At 45.2% G+C, this 14,125-nt stretch overlaps 1 protein-coding gene across 11 annotated transcripts in view; it reads left to right on the plus strand.

Annotated features, from left to right (window-relative positions):
- Positions 1 to 14,125, plus strand: part of TSPAN18 (tetraspanin 18) — a 195,619-nt gene that overhangs the window by 42,302 nt on the left and 139,192 nt on the right. Inside the window, exon 1 of one of the 11 annotated variants that reach the window (XM_006124486.4) lies at positions 13,450 to 13,628. The exons of the other annotated variants lie outside the window; for them this stretch is intronic. The gene's annotated coding sequence lies outside the window, so the exon portion shown is untranslated. Of the gene's footprint in view, positions 1 to 13,449; positions 13,629 to 14,125 lie in introns of those variants that run through there. 11 annotated transcript variants of the gene reach the window in all.

Raw genomic sequence — 14,125 nt, forward strand, 5'->3', positions numbered from 1 at the left:
AATCTCCAATTTTATTCTTCTTGGGCCTGACTTTTAGGGGAACATATCATTTCGATGTTAAGAGGCTGCATCTTTTACGTCTCTTTAGTGGCTGGACCATATGAAGTTTATGAATCTGCTACTGACTTCAAACAATGGATCTGGCTTTTAAATCCAAAAGTCCTGCATTCAGTTGCCATCGATAATTCAGCCTGGGGGATATACTAATATTGGGTATGCAAAGCTTCCAGAACAGGCAGCTGGCATCGTGGCACTTCTAAAAATAAGGTCCTTTATTTGTGTGTGTGTGTGTGTGTGTGTGTGTCTGTGTGTATATGTGTAAATGTATGCGTGTGTGAATAATTTCCCTGTAATTCCCAACTAAGTATCTGCATCCTTTTGCGGTGGTAATAGTCCGTCGTGTCTGATGATGATGTCTTGAGCTCGCACAGGCTCATTGGTTGTGGACTTGCATGTGGCTGAGGTGTCCAAGCCTTGATCGGCATGGGCGTTCACAGTGGGGGCAAAAGAATTGTCCTGGCTCTGTTGCTGTGGCTGCTACTGTTGCTTTTCTCCTCTCATGAGCATCAATCAGGTGTATGCATCGCTGCTCTTCAAAGTTGTCATACACGTGTCCTTTTGCACTAGGTGCAATACAGACTACTTTCAGAGTAGCTCAGTTTTGGTAATGTATCCCATCATTTTTATACACGTTCATTATTTTAAAATAAATCTGAAGGTACAGATGATCAGCTGTGACAGTCTCTGTAACACTGTAACTTGAATATCCTTTGGCTTTTTCTTGGTCTTATGTTTGACCTTACTGCAAAGGTGCAAATGGTATAAACATCAAGGAGGCAGAGGAATTGGTTAGGAAGACCTATTGGGAAATAACTTTTAACCCATTGTTCCTAGTTAAAGAAAGGAATGTTTAGATGGTGCTTGAAGGGAATTTCTTAACAGTAATGTATCCCCGAGATTGTGGATTAGTCTACCAAGGAAACTAGAGGGAACCCTGTCAATTGAGATTTTTGAGGTTACACTGTAAAAAGCAATGGAAACTGTACAACAGGGAGTGAGTGTACAACAGGGAGTCCTCCATTGGCAGGGAAATAGATCAGAGATCTCATATGCCATTTCTGACTTCTAAGATGCTGTATAGAAACCTAGCAGAAACTAGAAAAAGCAACATTCCTCAGTGCCTAAAGCCTCTGCAAGTACAGGAAACTAGTAGATCTGGCCACCTGGTCCTAACAGATTATTCCCGAAAGGAAGGTAAAAATCTCTTCTCAAAGATTCCTGTCAATATACCCTATGGGGAATTCCTTCTTTCCCCCATACCATGTTAATCCATCCGTTTAACTGGGTGCATGTGAGCTTTTATCAGATATTCACAGCAAAATTGTGTCTGGAAAGTGCCTGCACAGATATGTTGCGTGCTACTGTAAAATGATGAGTTTTGGTCATTGAGGGCTTGAGTGAAAGTTCAGCCATGGGGGTGACGGGTGGGGAGGAACACTAGCCCTGTGACTGGTTTCTCCCCGTGCCACCCCTAGCCCAGGAGAGAGATGGGACAATCACCCTCCCACGACCCGCCTCTTCCCTGCTTTTGCTCTGCCCCCTGCCCACCTATTCCCTCCCTTCCCCCCAAGTGATGTGGCCAAGAGATGACCATAGCCGGGGGTTGGCACCAGCAGGATCTGCCCCTTTTATACTCACTGGCAGTGGCAGGCGGTGGGGTGGGGTGGTGGGAAGCAGTGTGTCATGGCTCTAACCTGCTCTACTCCCATAGCTTCCATCTGTGTCACTGTGCTTCTCTCTGGTGAGTGTGGGGGTGGTTCTGTCCCCTCTCCCATGTGATGCACCAGAATCCAGGAGAGCAGAGTGGTCTGGGACCACACCAGTCCCATTTCCCCTGCTGCTGCTGCTGCTGCTGCTGCTGCTGCAGAGTGCGGGGGCAGGTGCTGAGCCCCACTGCCAGCATGGGGCTACTCTGTTCCCACCAGGTGCTCAAGTGGAAGTTCAAATGGGGTTTTGTCTACACTGCATCATTTTTGTGGATGCGGAAATGCAAATGAAACACTCATTAGCATTTCTTGCACTCTCATTTGCATATTCCCTTCTGATCCCTTTTGAGGGAAAAAACTCAGTGTAGATGGGGCCATTTTGCGCCAAAAAAACCCTTTTGTACAAGAACGCTTATCTCTTATTTATTGAAGAATAAGGGTTCTTGCACAAAAAGGGTTTTTTTTGCACAAAATGGCCCTGTCTACACTACTTTTTTTCTGCAAAAACCTCTTCCACAAAAAGAATCGGAAGACAATATGCAAATGAGTGTGTGAAATGCTAATGAGCGCTTCCTTTGCGTTTCCTCTTCTGCAAGAAAGATGCAGTTTAGATTGAGCCTAAGAGGAGTGAGATGGGTGTCCCATCATACACCTTCATGGGTTGATCCTGTTCACATGTGCAAGTCCATGTAATAAATTGCAGAGGTGTTTTCTGCAGTCAGTGCCATCTGCTGGTGGGGCTAGCTAGAGGCCTTCGGTATGGTAAGGAAAGGTCATATCTATAGAGAATGACTGTCCTAAGGTGCAGATGTTATCCCTTGGATGATAATATCTAGCAAGAAGTGCTTCTTCATTCATGCGGGCAGGTATAATAACCCTCACTTTGCTCATGGGGGAAAAGGTATAGAAGGGACTGCAATTTGCCTTCAGTCCTGTAAGTAGAGTAGGTCTGGGACTAGATGTCAGTTTTTCTCACTGCCCAGCCTACCCCAAGGACCATACTGCCTACAGCATAGCACCTTGTAACCTTAAATAATCCTCAGAGCACTTCTGAGAGGTAGGAATGTTTTCCCTCCATTTTAACAATGGGAAGACTGAGGCACAGAGGCACTACTGAACTGGGCATTGTGTAACGATCTAGGAAGATTGACCGAGGACATGTTCCAAGTCAGTGACAGAGCCAGGAAGGTGGCAGTTCCTGAGTTGCAGATCTGGGCTCAGCCCTCCTAGATTATGCTGTGTGCTCAGGATGACCACAGGAGTGAGGTCATGCATTAGAGTTCTCTTGCTGCATTTTTGTAAGCAGACAGTGTTCTGGCCACACTGAAGCCCAGGATAACTACCATTCTGTACAGTGCCTTCCAAAGCCATCTTAAAAGGTAAGAATAGAGCACTGAAAAGAATGTTCACAGTCCCTGAACCTGCCTACCCAGTACATGATGATCACTGAAACTGTCAGATTTGATCAGACTCCAAAAGTATAGAATAAATGGATGGTTACAGCAGATTCTTCCAGAGTCACTTTTTAGAGACCTTTAGAAGTAGCCATGGCTATCATAATCTAATCTATCACCCATTCATAATCTCTCAGGGTTAGAGTTATAAACATCCTTTTTTTGCAGGTGTTGGTTACTCTCTCTTCAGTGGAACTGATCCTTGTGAATGAGTTTAACTTGGAAAAGCAATATTACTAAATAGTTAATGCTGATAATACACTTTGGGCTGATAAAAGACTTTTTTCATCTGAGGACCCCACCAATTGATTTCACACTTGTCAGATTGATTAGTATCATCCCCATTTTACAGACAAAGAAGCTGAGGCACAGACTGAGGGAAAGTGACTTGCTGCGGGCCGCAAAGAGTAGCAGTGAAGAGGCCAGCAACAGATACAAAAGTCCTATGTGCTTGTTTAATTCCCTATGTGCTTGTTTAATTGCAGTTCTGGCTTTCAACTCCCTGCTCTAGTTAGTTCATACTATAATGCAGGTTCTCACAGGTATTTTATTAGTGTCTGTATGTGGTGTGTTCCTCCCTCTTCCTCTTACCCCCCTCCCCCAAGAAATATATATTTGGCAGCCCTTGGTCCTTGATGGTGTCTCATGCTTTCTGCACACTAAATATACTTTTATTTAGTTTTAAATTGTGGCATTCTGTGAAGCAATTCATACATCAAAGGCATGTCTCAAGCTTATTTTAGTGTGTACTGATGTTGTGTGAATAGTCTTGTAATTTACCTTTATACATCTGTTGTAGAAATTCTGAGCCCTCCTATGTGGCCACGTCAGTTTCCGCTGGGTTGCTAACTACATGCTTGGATTGTACATTCATCTACAAAAACCACATCTTAGGACTTCATGCTTTCTATGGTATATAACCCACAATACAGCTGATTTTAAAGATCAATTAGCATACAATAATTTTCCAGATAAATACAACCCTAACATTTCCAGTAGTCTGTGTTTGAGAGAAGTGTACTGTTTCCTTGCAACTTGGTTCTTGTTCTGCCCTTTGCTGACAATATTGTAGTTATCCATTAACAAATGCCTATCCATTAGTTATCCATTAGCAAATTACCTAATTTGGCACCAGTGGTGATCAATTGTTGTTAAATAGGCATTTGAAAGCTTCAGTGATAGTTTCCCACCTCTCACGTCCACTCCTGTGCCTCCACCTGCTGAAGAGGTACAGTATTCTACCAGCGCGACTCTGAAGAAAGGGAGTGAGCAACTCTTGAGTACCTCAGCTCAAAGTTAATGGGAGAGGAAGCTGTTCAACACCATGCAGGATTGGGCCCATGTTCTGTACACTCCACAGTGAACAGGCCTGCCTTGAAAGTGTGTGGCTCTAAAATTAGTCCATGCTATGGATGTGAATGGTTAACTGGTGGGGGCTGGAGCAGCTCCCCCACTGCTGCGAGCAAGGAACTGTTGCAGCACCATGTGGACAAGGGCTGCTCTGGCAGACCTGGGCACCCAGCCAGGACACCAGAGCAGCACCTGCCTATGATGAGTGTCCTAGCCAGCCACAGGCAGGGAGGAGCTGCTTCAGCCTAGCCAGTCCAGCCCATGCTTGTGGCAGAGGGGGTGGGGGCGCTCCAGCTGGGCTGAAGTGACACCTCCTCCCCTTTAATCAGTTAACTGGTTAAACAATTAAACAGGATTTTATATCCCTAGTCCAGGCTCTGCCAGTGAAACTGATCAGTTTTGCTGCAGAGTGTAATGTCTTTCTGGCTAGGGTTGCTGCCATTGTTTATGCTAGGTACCATAAAAATCTTTTCTACACTTGATTAGTGAGTGACCAGGAGGAATATCAGGGAGCTGTCATGGCCCCGCACTGTCAGGGGCGCTCTCTCTACTCAGAAGACATGACTAAGACAGTCTCGTGTCAGGGTTCATCTAAAGGTTACTCTCTCTGATTCTTTGACCTGTGGTGAGAGCTACAGAGATCATCAGACCCATGTGTCTTCCAGTGAGTGGCCATGTGCTATGGTAGCAGTCTTGTTAGGTAATAACTAGAAGAAACACTGTTGCTGAAACTTATGCATAAGGACGGTGCTTCATCCAGAAGGGAGACACAGCAGTTGTAAAACTGCAAATAAAAGAATGGAAAGAAAGATCCATCTACTTCTCTTGTAACCTTTAAAAGGGGCAGTAAACAGCCTGGCCCCATTTATTTAGTCTCAGACATCTGAGACAATTCTCAGAGGAGTAGCTGTATTAGTCTGTATCTGTAAAAACGAGTGTGCCAATGGTCTCAATTGAGACAATAACATTTATCTCCTGGAATACCTTGTCAAGACTCTTTCTTCACAGACTATGAAAAGTGGGTGATATCTGTCTGTCTGTCTGTCTGTCTGTGTGTGTCTATGTCTATATATATATTCAATTATCAGAGGGGTAGCCGTGTTAGTCTGAATCTGCAAAAGCAACGAGGAGTCCTGTGGCACCTTATAGACTAACTGAAGTTAGTCTATAAGGTGCCACAGGACTCCTCGTCGCTTATATATATTCAATGTTAACTGATAACTGCCACTAAATGTAGATTTCAGCTGGCACTCTGAAACCAAGGGGGGAAAAAATCAATCAGTAACAGTCAGATTTTTTTCTTATTGACAATTCTTATCCACTCTTATTTTTAAGATTTCTTTTCTGCTTTTATCAATTTTTAGGTATATAGTTGTAGGGGATAGAGTTGGGGTTAGGACGGGGCTGCAAGAGGCGCAAGACAGCAAGGGGCAAGATGTGGGGGAGGGAGGGATTGGATGTCACCAGCCATTCAGGGAGCCCTCCGCAGCACAGCTGTCATGGGAGTGAGTGGGCCATGGCAGCAGAGCTGAAGAGGGCTCCTTGCAGTACCTCAGGGCCAATGACAGCCAATTCTAGCAGGTGCAAGGTATAGAAGGAGGCTGTGGCCCTGGTGGGGCAGAGCAGAGACCCCTGCCCAGGACTGGAAAGAGCCTCCCAATGGCAGGGGAGGAGGGGTCACTTTGCTGCTAAACCATTCCTGCCCAGGAACAATGCAGTGGGTTGTTGACCTCCAATCCCTGTTGGCACAAAGTAGCAGGGCCTGGCTCAGCAGAGCAGAGATGCTTGGCCAGGACTGCGAGGAAGAGTCCCTAGCTACAGAGACAGCCACCCTGCTACTGAAAGGCTCTGCCCTCATGTGAGAGCCATTCAGCAGGAGGGTTGGCCTCCCATGTGATTGGGAATGCACCCTCTTCCTGGCAGCTCTGGTGGTGTGTCTCTGCTGTCCCGCACCAGGACCTCAGCCTTCCTCACACCTTGTTCCAGCAGGGGTCCTGTATCACCAACCCTGTGGCCATGCAGGAGCCCTCTGTGGATCTGTTGTCATAGCCTCACTTGGTCGCTCACCAGCGTGCAGGAGCTGTGTCCAAGCAGGAATTGTTCAGCAGCAGATCAGTCTCTCCCACAGCCAGGGGCTCCTCGTTCTCCTTACAGTCCTGGCCGTGGAGGTGGGAGAGAGGTCCATGCTCCACCAGGTTAGGATGATGACAGCCTCCCCCACACCTTGCTCCTTGCCATCTTGCACCTCCTGCAGCCCTCTTCTAACCCCAACTCTAGCCCCCACAACTACAAACCTAAAAATAGTTAAAAACAGAAAAGAAGTCTTAAAAAGAAAAGTGGATAAGAATTGTCAATTAGGGAAACAAAAATCAAAATCTGCCAAGCCTATTTGTACAAAGTGGGTCTGAGAATCTCCCCTCCCCCCCCCCCCATGTGCTCAGATTAAAAATACTTTTTAGCCTTAACAATGCTGTAAAAAGAATGGTTCAAGACCTGAGGTCTTCACTCAGTTCTTACCCAAGTAAAACTCTGTGTGTTCAGTGGGATATTTGCCTGCACAAGATTTAAATATCTATCCCATTCATTAGTACAGGTTGTACCTCCCTTAACCAGGATTCCCTGGTCCGGCAACATCCATGGTCCAGTACCCCACAGAGCCCAGGAACAGGGAGGTCTGGCGGCTGGGCAGGAGAGCTGTAGGGGGTATTGGCAACTCAGCCGGGAGCCCCGTGATGGGGGAGGAGAGAAAGGGGAATGGGTGGCATGGCCCCAACCTCAGCCATGGAGCTCCGGCCCCAGCAACAGCCAAGGAGATCTGGCCCTACCTGTGGGGGCTCTAGCTCTGGTTGCAGAGCTCTGGCTGTGGCTCTCCACCCCCAGCAGCAGGGCCAGCAGCATCTAGAGAGCCCTGGGGCGCTGGGACAGCAGCGGGGGCAGGCTGATGCCCCAACTTGGTAGCAGCATGGGCCAGGAGGCCATCCCCTGGTCTAACAAATCCCCTTGTTCAAGACCAGACAGGTCATGAGGGTGCCAGACTAACGAGATCCAACCTGTAGCAAAAACTCGTAGAGACTCCTTGATCCAAATTCCGTACTGATTCAGTAGTGTTGCACAAGAAAATTGGCACTAACTGAGATCCTGGACTGTACATGCTGTATACCTCTTCATTATTCCTCCACAGGGGAGCAGAGGATATGAATTTTGCCCCCACACTGGCTGTTGCATGTCCCATTGAGAATACCCATAACCCTCAAAGGTGGTGCTAAATTGTAAAGTCTTTGATCAGTGATGCATGAGGCACAGTTAGACAGCGAGGCCTGGAATTGCGTTAATGAAAAGCTCTGGTGAAAGACAAAAACTGTCTGGCAGTGTATCATGAAATGGCATTATTTCCTGCTAGTTGCCCTCAGGAAATTAAAACTCTCCAGCTTTGGTGCGCATTGAGCTTGCCTGGCAACCACCCTGTGTTCTATATCCACACATCCTAGGATTTATCTTCCCACAAATACAAGGTAGGTTCTCCAGTCATTTGAAGTTACCCATATATATTTTCCCCCACTCTTCCCAATTGCTTCATAGATCTCTCTTCCACCATGCACTTAGAATATTTAACCAAGATGTCCCTGCCTGAGCCAGGGGAGATCAGAACAGATCACTGAAAACTGGTAATAGGCATATTTAAGTGGAAATCATTCTTCAGATGTTTGGGATGTTTTTGATGCTTGTATCTATTAAGTTATTTTCTGGGAACCTTTTCATCTGTTTCACATGTGGGGAGGGGGGAGGGAGGGAAAGTTAAAGATACCTCCTCCCCCATCCAGACAAGTTTAAGTTGTATTAAAACATTAGAATATTTTTCAGCCTTCAGTATTCAGTACTCGTCGTCTCTGATGATTATGGAAATCAATTAGAGACAATGCCTTTATTGTAACATAAAGGTGATTGTAGGCAGGGCGGTAATATTGCTAACCCTTCTCATGTGGCTTACTGTAGTAGGTTAGCACTTGCTGTCTACTGAAAGGGCACTCTTGTTTTTTCAAGGCTGCATGAAGATGGTAGATTCATTAGTTATGATCTTGCAATGAACCTGGACAATAAGTGACATTATAGCCATTTATCCCTGTTTTTGCTGAAGGATAGGCTTGTTCTCCTTTTTTCTTTCCACTCCTCAACTCAAAACCAAATCACACCATGTCTACCAAAAAAATTGCAAGGTTTTATTTGAAAATATTGTGGACTATGCCAAGAGGCTGAAATGTATAGGTGGATGACGAATTTGACTTTGACCCTGTAATGAATGGTGTGACCAATTAAGTTTATTATGCTTTCTTCACCTGGAAGCCCCTTCAGAACTACTGGTAGCTTAGTTTAGTAGAAAAATGTTAGAAGTTCTACCAGACTATTGGAACATGAAGCCTAAACCTGGCTGGGCACCTGGATTTGCCTACTATTAACTCAGCACAAAACATTCCATGCTACACACTCCAGTCAGTCTTGGGCCTAAATTCAGATCCAAGCATTTTCTACAGAAGTCTGGTGCAACTTTCTTCACTCTGTTGCTATCTGTGACACTTTGAAACTTCTGTTTGCCATGATATTTAGTATTTGTGTTGAGTGGGAAAAGTCCTGTGTTCTTCTTTTTCCAACATGTCTATTACTCCCATAACAAGTGGAATGAAGGCATATATGCTTGGACCCAGATCTTAGACTGGGATTCACAAGGTTTCACCATGAAGAATCCTGGTTCTTTGAAGCTGGAAACTTTGTGAACATCAGGGCCTGGAAACCAATGCAACATAAAATTCACAAGCCTTTTTCTAACTAAACTTGGAGGATTTCATATAGTTCTGCTAAAATGTACTGCTAAATGTAATTAGCCCTTTCTGTGGGGGTATTGAAAGAAAAGGTCAGATCTGAAGACAAAACTATGTGGAAATGAATAACTAACTAAATCCTGTTTCTATCCTTTAAAAAAACAACATATCCAAAGTGGCAACTTTTTTTTTTTAAAGGTGAATGTTTTGAGTTGGTCAGCTGAGCCATGGGGCGATGATGTTTATAAATTATAGAATCTTGCCAGTAAGCATAGGTGTCTCCTTGTAGCACTTGTAACTTCAGTATAGCCATCTTAAGCCTCCTCATGACGGAAGTATTCTCTGTGATGTAGAAATATTAATTGCTTATCCTTGAAACACCCACCAAGTCCCATTTGCCCAAGGATTATTTGGAATATAGAGTTTCGGGAGATTTGAAGCCTGGGAGTTACACACATTGAAGAGAGCAAGTTAAGTGGTGAAGTCAGACATAAGAGAAGCACTCTGTGACTCTGCTGTTCTGAAGTCTGCTCTTCAGTACAGCCTCATCTTCCCATGTGTAAGGGGACTGTTACCCCTTACTAAAACTCTGTGGGAGTTTTTTGGTTTACCAGCTTCAGAAGGGGAAGGGTTCATGAGACTGACAGACCCCAGAGACAATGGAAAGCAGTCAACACTCCAGCTCAGCCTGACTGACAGGTTGTAAGTGGGGATTGTTCTGGCTCTCTCTGAGCAAACAGGGAGCTGAAAGAGCAGAGCCAGCTGTGTGCAGAAGAGGTCCTGCAAAGACAGAGAGCTGAAAGAGGAGTACAAGAAGAAGTCCTGCAGCGACAGAACCAGACACAGACAGGCCAAGCAGTGCAGACCCTGTGTTGAGCAGCAGACTGGCAGTGCTCAGAAAGCCAAAAGGAACAGAGAAGCAACACAAGGAGCTGGAACTGGCCAAGCAGCACAGCCTGCAGCTGGATGTGGTGAGCTACTGGGACCTGCAAAGTGTGGGGAAAGGCTCTGGACTGGGAGAGGGGTCTGGCCACTTAGAGACTGAGGCTGTGTGGTCACTGCCAGTGCAAGCGTGTCCAGCCTGCAGCCCCTTGCAGCACTTCCAGGGCTTCTAAGGAAGAGACTGTGAACTGTCCTTACGCTCTGCAGACTGCTGTGTTGATGTCCCTGTGCTACAGAGCAGGGCTGTGTGTTCTCATTTAACCATTCTCGTTGTTTCTTATTCTATTCTCTTTAATCAGTTGATGTTTAATAAATTGTATTTGCTTTGAACCTTATGAAGTGATCACTGGGCCAAGAAGGCCTGCAGTGTAAAGAGAGCACCTCGGAGTGGGGACACCCTAACTCCTGCCCCTAGTGACTACAAGGTCAGGGATTAAGCCCCAGGAAACCTGGGCCCAGCCTTGTTGGGGTTTCAAGGGCTCTGCTACTCAGGAGAGTGGAGGGGGAGCCCTCAGGATCAGGGAGCCGTGGGGTAAAGGAAGTGGGAGCGGGGACTCAGATCCTTTCGCTGGTTCATTTCACCGGGGTGTATAGAAGCCAGGAAAGTTCCCCAAAATAGCGGGACCATTCCCCCGCTTACACATGCTTCCTCAAAAGTTTGTATTGGAGAGAACAGCAATTGTTACCTGTTACGTTGATTATAAAGTAATATGTTGTAAGGTTTCATTCTGCAGTGTCTAGCCTTTGGAATGTTGCAAGGCTGCCAGTAATCTTACACAAGGAAACGGAGAAGAATAGCAGATGGCGAAGGAAGTGTAGTGCAAGCAATAAATGAGTTGTCCTTCTATGGACAAAGTAAAGGAACTAAAATAAAGCTGAGAATGGAATATCTGAGTGGGTGACTGAGATTTTGAGTATGAGGTAGCAGTGATGGGTCAATGTAGGAATTGCAGTGAGGGTAGGCAGTAGAAAATCAGGCTCCACAAGCATGTGGTAGTCAATGGTAATGTTTTGTAAACTAAACCCGCAATCTGGGAAGCTAGTGAAGATAGTATAGTCCCATTTCACAAAGTAGTGATTTCAGAGGCGAGTGGTTCATAAACCTTGTCTACTTCATTTTAAAAACAATAGTTTTTAACTCCACTGATTATTATTGCATATTTGCCATCCTTACTAACAAAACTCCCTAATGGCTGAGCTGTGAGGAACTGGTCTAGATAACCAGAAATATAGTAGGTACTAACCATTATTTTCCTCATGTAACTATAGGTAGTAGGTTTGTTTCCCAGTTCCTTAGTGCTAGGGCCATCTCTGTAGTTACAAGTTGACAGGGCTTGGCTGTCCTGATGCAGCTTTTCTATTGTAAGAGCACTTGGGAGAGAGCTCTCCCATCGCCATAACAAAATCAGCTTCCCATGCAGGGATAACTATGTCAGTGAGAAAGCATCTGTGCACATGAGCACTTATGTTGGCCACAAGGATGTGATCTTTTTCACACCCTGAGTGGCAAAAGTTTTGCTGACATTAGGGCGACTGTAGGCATGGCTCTCGGTTTCCCTCATGTTGATTTTAACCAGCAATTCAAAGGCACCTCTATAACACTTTTCATTGGATGCAGCAAGATTCCACCAGTGTGCTGCAGCATTTGGTTACCAAAGGGAGGGAGTGCAAAGGGTTCTCTCCATACATGTTCTCAGGTGCCATTCTCCAAGAATGCCAGACCACACTGAGGAAGAGATCAAAGTATTTTACTTGGCAACTCTAAAACCAGCCTGAGTTCCCTGGCTGACTCTTAGCTATCCCCTCACTGTCTCCAGTTACTATTTGGTTTCCCCCCCTCCACCCTTCAATGCACACAAAAAAAATAGAAGTACTTAGCTGAAGAGTGATGAAGTCTGACTTCGTACAGTGTATAATCTGCCATGAAAAGTTTTATAGAGGTGAGGGAGAGTTCATAAGACAGAGAAATACAGGAATGCTGTCCCAGATGGCAGAGTCGCAGAGTGGAAGATGGGCTCCTCCAGCCGTAGCCAGCTTGTTAGGGACAGAGTGGAGTTTGACACTTGCTGCGATGTTGGAGTAGAGAACAAACCACAGTGGCATTACTCTGGATGTCTGCCAATTTAACTGAACCAAAGTTTAGTCCATACAGGAAGAGGGGTGTAGTCTGGAGTAAATCCCTGAAAGACTTTAAAAACTAGGGCAATTTTGAGCTGGATTCTGAAATGGGGAGTTTGAGTATGAGATGAAGTGACTGTACTTTTTTTATACATATAAGAAACCAATAGCAGCATGTGCTTGAGTTTGCAGAGCTGGAGCTTGGGGAGGCCCAGAGAAAGGAATTACAGCAGTTGAGATGAGAGAAGAGGTCTGCTGTGGAACACTGGCAGCAAAATGCCACAGTTGTTTAGAGACAAAGATTCTCTTCTCTCCTTAATGCGTCAGAGTAACTCCACCCTGCTGGGTGTGTGCAACAAGCAGAGAGTAGGCTCTGCTCCCACAAGTCTCAAAATCCTGTAGCACTGAACGGTATAAGATGTCATAGGTAGAATTTCAATATTCATAGATTCTAAGGCCTGATGGGAGCATTGTGACTAATCTGAGCCGTGTAGCAGGGACCATAGAACTTCCCCAACTGATTTCCTAGAGCAAAGCTTAAAAAACGCCCCCACCCAATCTTGATTTAAAAATGGTCAATGATAGAGAATCCACCATGACCCTGGGTAAAATGTTCCAGTGGTTAAGGACTCTCACAATTAATATTTTTTTCATTTTATTTGCATTCTGAATTTGTGGAGCTCCAACTTCCAGCATCTGGGTTGTGTTTAACAGAGACCGGTATGATTGAAGAGCCCGGTATCACATTTTGTTCCTCATGTTGGTACTTGCAAACTGTAATGAAGTCTCCTTTTAACTGTCTCTTTGTTAAACTAAACAGATTGAACACCTCAAGTCTGTCATTGTGAGCCAGGTTTTCTAATTCTTTAAGCATTCCAGTAGCTCTTCTTTAAACATTTTCCAATTTATCAGCATCATTCTCAAACTGAGGACACCAGAACTGGACACGTTGTTTCAGCAGCTGTTATCCCAGAGATAAAATAACATGTCTCCTCCTCCATTGAGTTTCCAGTATTTGTATATCCCCGGGCATGTCTACACTACCTGCCAGATCAACAGGCAGCATTTGATTCAGCACGGGTCTAAAATGGACACTGAACACGCTCCCATCAACTCTGATACTCTACTAGACCGAAAAGCATAGGTGCAGTTGACTGGAGAGTGTCCACCATCGATTCAACGCAGTAAGTAGATATAATATGCCGACATCAACTACGCTATTCACAGCGCTGAAGTTGTGTAACTTAGATCCATGGCCCGCTGTAGTGTAATTTAGGCCCCATGTTTGCATTAGGTCTTTTGGCCACACAGTCACAGGTGGTGCTCATGTGCAGGTAGTGAGCCGTTACTTCCTGTGGGGATCTGACTGTGACGCTGCCTGACTTTTGAGAACCATGCAGATCCTTTGCTCCCAAAAAGCTCTTCCAAAACAGTTCTTTTCCTCATAAGAGCTATGTTTTTTAGGGTGCTTTTTGGCTGCTGACACAATGATCGTCTGGCAAATGTAGGGTATATTTTGCTCACTTTTCCTTTTGCAACCTTTTGCAGCTGTAATGATTTACTATGAAGTTTTGAGGCTAATTGCCTCATATGTTTAATTAATAACTGACACATTCTGTCCTTCAAAGAGACTGGAGAACTTCCATCTGGACCCCTAGTGATTACAGTCTGGAAGCCATCC

Source organism: Pelodiscus sinensis, chromosome 4, assembly GCF_049634645.1.
Source record: "Pelodiscus sinensis isolate JC-2024 chromosome 4, ASM4963464v1, whole genome shotgun sequence".
NCBI lineage: Eukaryota > Metazoa > Chordata > Testudines > Trionychidae > Pelodiscus > Pelodiscus sinensis.